Genomic DNA, 5,013 nt, shown 5'->3' on the forward strand with positions numbered 1-5,013 from the left:
GTGGCCTCTCCCGTTGTGGAGCACAGGCTCCGGACGCACAGGTTCAGTGGCCATGGCTCACGGGGCCCAGCCACTCCGCGGCATGTGGGATCTTCCCGGACCGGGGCACGAACCCGTGTCCCCTGCATCGGCAGGCGGACTCTCAACGAGTGCGCCACCAGGGAAGCCCAGGACTCTGCATTTTTGCATGTAGGTGGAGGCTGGTATATTCTTGTGCCTGTGTGCCGGAACAGGTGTGTGTAGGGAGGGGTCTGTGTGTGTGTGACTGTCCCTTAGGAGGCACCTGGGTCAAGGGGAGACAGAGAGAAGCAAGCTCCTAGAAAAGGTTCAGCGTCCTGTGAGATCCGAATTCCAGGGTTGCTTAGAAATGGCCAACCAGGAGGCACATGCAAGCGATATGCAAATAAGAAGCCTTATTCCTTGTCTGGGCTGGGGCCCCAGGAACCTTCCCAGATCGCTGGGGGCAGAGGCAGTGGAAAGTGGGGCTCTGGGGGTGCTGGGAGCGGAACTCCTTGTCACCTTCATCTCTCCCAGCTCCTGGATTAAGGCTCAGAACCCCATGAGACCCCATGGCCATGGGATGCTTCCAGGTGTCACCCTGCCTGATTTCCAGATGTGGGTGCAACAGGGAGGGAGAAGGGTGAGAGGAGCTGGGGGAGCTGGGTGGGAGCTGGGTGGGAGCTCCCAGGCCCACCGAGGAGAATGGATGTCACAGTGACAGCTGGCTCGGCCTGCATTCGCTGGTCAGGCACAGTTGTTCAGGCGCCAAGGCGAGGGATCAAGGGCAGACAGAAGGCCTGGCAGTGGGCAGGCAGGGCCCCTGGGGTTTTCCCTGGTGCTCAGAGCACAGACTGATGGAGCTGGGGAAGCCTCACACAGCCCTCTGCTGACACCTCCCTGTGTGCAGGGGACTCGAGGTCCAGGGAGGGCGGGCAGATTACCCAGCATGATCTCGTGGGGCAGACACTGGGCCCAGTCTCCCCACTCCCCCGGGGGGCCTGCATCCTGACTCACACACACGTGTTGCACGAGCAGTGCACACAGCTGCACCTCACACCCTTGCAGACCCTCCATGCAGCCTGTGCACACAGCACGTTCACCAGCACTGAGGACCACGCCCCCAGCACACCCATCTCCCAGGCCTGAACACAGGTACCAGGACATCTGCCCAAGGATGTGCACACAGTCCCCCACCCAGCCCTCTTCCCTTATACCCATGCACATGTCTGCAGACAGGCCGGGGGCAGGGGGATGCATGGGGGTTTCCTCACCCCCACCAGCTCCCCAACACACTGCACTCACTGCTGGGCACGCTGCCAGCCCTGCTTCCCTGATCCAGTTTCAGATTCACACGCAGTTGGGGGTCCAGCTCCCTCCAGAGGAGGGGGGTTTGGTGTTTGCCTAACTCCTAGGTCATTTCTCTAGGTGATAGGCCTCTCCCCTGAGGGAGGGCCTGACTCCTTTCCTCCACGGGGCTCCTGAAGGCAGAGGCTGTGTCTTCCCCATCAGACAGACAGCCCGCCCCGCTCAGAGCCTGCACTGGGCTCCGCACAATCCTAATGGCATGGGATGAGTGGACAAACGGCCTCGCCCCATGACTAAGCCAAAGGTCAAAGGTCAAACCTCATGAGTGCCAGGAAGGGAAATCCAGACCGACCAGGACGAAGTCCGGCCATCCAGGCGACAAGGGCAGGAGGTATCCCCCGATGCCTCGGTCACAGGTCCCTCCTGCTGCCCAGCCAGATGGGGCCCTGGAAAGCAGTGACCCAGGGCCTGTGCAGGGGCTCATGCCCCTTCCTTCCAGGAAGTCTTCCTCAGTGTCAGCCTCAAATTCCTCATGCTCTATAGCATTTCTTCCCATTTGGCTTCCTGGGGCTCTCACATGAGGTCTCCTGACCTTACAGTTTTCTAAGATGATTGTCCCTGTTGGAATAAAAAAGACTGAGGGCCAGAGGGACGGCAATGGCCACCCCAGGCTCATCACCTTGTGGGCAAACAGGCTGATAGAATGGAAAAGCTTTGCCCTAGGCCCACAGGAATTGAGGGCAGAGGCTGGAGGCTCTGTCTCCCAGGTCTTGTTCCTAGACCCTCCTTGTTCTAGCAAAATCTCTCCAGGGTCTTCTTCCAACGCTGGTCCTGCCCCCTCAAGTCCCTCCTGAGGATGAGTATGGACCTTCGGCTTCTGCCCAGCGCCCACCGGGCCCCTTTTAGCAGACTCCCCCGACACGGGCAACTGAGTGAGCTTACAGCTGGGGGAGAGCAGGCAGGTAAGGTTGGAGCTGGGGGAGGGTGGTGAGCCCCAGCGGAGACCCTCTGTGGGGAACTGATCCTCCCCTGGCCCGGTCACACCCCAAGAGATGCTTCTGAGATACAGCGGGTGGTCCTGCCACCCTGGGAGCCGTGGGCTGGCTTCAGGAAATGGCGGGTGGCTGGCGAGTGTTTCAGGATGACATGATCCGCTCCCTCTGTTCCTACCCCCTCAGGAGGGGTGAGGAGTGGGCAGGCGCCTGACCACAGCCCCAGGACTGGCAGGAAACAGACCCTCTTTTAGGGAGCCTCCAGCCTCATGGAGAAAACATTGCCCCGACCTCAGGCATCTGGAGTGTGAAGGGGAGACACAGCCCCTGCCCTCAGGGAGCTCAGGTCTAAAGCAGACAGCCCGTCCCACTTTCCTTTAATAATTCAGAAACCACCACTCTCAGTGCGGTTTGCGTCATGTCTGTTTTTCCCCACCGGTAAGATCTCCTCGAGGCCCTCATCTGGCTTGCTCGTGGCTGTCTCTCGCCCCCAGCAGATGTGTTGAGATGTGTTGGACTGAACAGGGCAGGAAGAGTCACAGTGCAGCTCAGGGAAACCCAGTGTTTCTCTGCTCTGCCGGTCCCATCAGTCGCCAGGAACTACTGGTTTTCCTCCATAAAACATAGGCTTGGCCCTTGCCTGGGCTCCCTGCCTCCCCTCAGGCCAGCCTTTCCAATTTCTTCTCCTCATCGCAGCCAGAACCCACATCTGAACTGTCACTTCTGGGCCCAAACCTCCCATGGCTCTCCATTGCCCTAGGAGACCATGCCCAGCTCCTTCTCTGGCATTCAGAGACTTTCATACCTGGTCTCACAGGGCTTCCCTACCTCATCCCCGCCTTGAACGTTCTCTCCAATAGCCCCAAGCCTCTCTTCTCCCTCTGCTTGCCCCGGGGATGAAGGATGCCTGCTCTGTGCTCCTGTAACCTCATGTCTCTCTGAGCGTTTGTCAGCACTGCGAGGTCTTGGTCACGAGGCCTGGCGGCCACTCACCATTAAGTCTCCATCTGCTCAGTGGGACACAGACTCAGAGAGATGGACAAGTGGGTGCTCCCTAGCACCCTGGCCCTCCCCCACGCTGCCTCTTATCCATCTGTCCAGACCCCCAGTCAGCCCGCTCTGAATGCCTTCTTATCACCCGTCACAGCCTGGGATGATCTCGTTTGCTGATTGCTGACATGTTCCATGTCTGCCCCTGCCACTGGCGTGGGAGTTCGAGACGGCTCGGGTCTGTCTCTGCCTGGAGCATGCTGGTCCTGCTGTCGCCCGAGCAGTAGCTGGCAGCCCTGTCTGAGCGCTTACCGTGGGCCCCCATGGGCCTAGGCCCATTTCTTTGCACAAAATGCCTCTTTCTTCCTCTGAGCCCCAGGGAGGCAGCTCCGACATTCACTGCCATCTGACACACAGGTCAGCAGAGACCTCGGTATCTTGCCTAGGGACACACTGTCAGTGGCTGGGGGACTGTGTCGGGAGCCCCTGCGTTGTGCCTCGTCCAGAACAAGGTGACACCCTCAGGACACCAAGGCTCTGGGGCCTCCTCCAGACCCTGCCTCCACCACTTCTGCTCCTGCCTTTCTTGGACGCATTTCCTGTTTCTCTGCTTGGAGATCAGAGAGGGAGCAGATGGACAGCAGTGACTAAGTCAGAGAGTGGCAGCAAGGTCAGACAGCAGAAAGAACTTCCAGACCCTGGCTCCTTGGGGACAAGAACCGTGTCTTGTTTCTAGGAAAATGAATGAACCTGTCCCCAGGGAGCAGGGAAAGATTCCCCTTGTCCAGCCAGGAGAGTCTGCTGGGTTGGCTGAGGGGCGGGGACATCCGGCTGGAAGCAGGGGAATGGCAGAGATGAGTGTATTGGGGACTCCTTGGAGCCCTGCTGGGAGAGAAAGGGTTAAGCCCACCCCCTGGCCAGCCTGCTTGCTCAGGCCCCTGACCAGGGTGTATGCTTTGGCTCAGGGAGCCAGCTCTGTTTGTCTGAGGTGTCCCTTTTCTGTCCTCCTTCCCAGGGCTATTGGCAGGCCCACTCTCCCACAGGCCGGCCAGCTGTGCAGCTGTCCGGGGCTGTGTCTGGGGCGATGGGGCGTGAGAACATCTGGGGCTGGGTGTGTTGAGCAGCAAGGCAGTGGGGCAGGGCCCCTGGGCCTGCTGTGGTCACACAGAGGGTCTCCCACCGCTTTGCGGGCACACTGCTGTGCCCCCCCGGGCAGGAGGGCCCGCACAGGGGATTTTCCTTCTCAGGGTGTGAAGGCAGAGGGAGGGTGCTGGCTCTGGGCTAGGCGCACGGGAGGGGCACGTGCTGATGGCCTTTGCTATTAGAGAGGATGAGATCTGGGGACAGGAAGGCTGCTTTCAGGCTGAATCCGGGGCACTCTCCTGTTTCCTCCTTTCTCTGCTGGGTGTGATATACCGGCCACCTTCACCCCCCCAGGCCTCCTTGGACTCACCAGACTAGGTCAGGGCCCAGATCTACGCTCATACAATACCCTCTTCTCTCCTCCGAGCTCATATTCCAGATGGAATTGATGATTTGGTTGATGTCTGTGTCCCTGACTCGTCTCTCAGATCCCTGAAATCCCCTCTCTGCTGATTCGGTATTGCGTTCACAGCACCAAACTGTGAGCGTCTGGCTCGTAGTGGGGGCTCAGTTTAGTGAGGGGGAAGGGCCTCCCCGGCTGTGTCCATGGCAGGATAGCGTGTCTTTCCCCGGCTCACAGACG

This window comes from Lipotes vexillifer, unplaced genomic scaffold (genome assembly GCF_000442215.2).
Source record: "Lipotes vexillifer unplaced genomic scaffold, Lipotes_vexillifer_v1.1 scaffold591, whole genome shotgun sequence".
Lineage (NCBI taxonomy): Eukaryota > Metazoa > Chordata > Mammalia > Artiodactyla > Lipotidae > Lipotes > Lipotes vexillifer.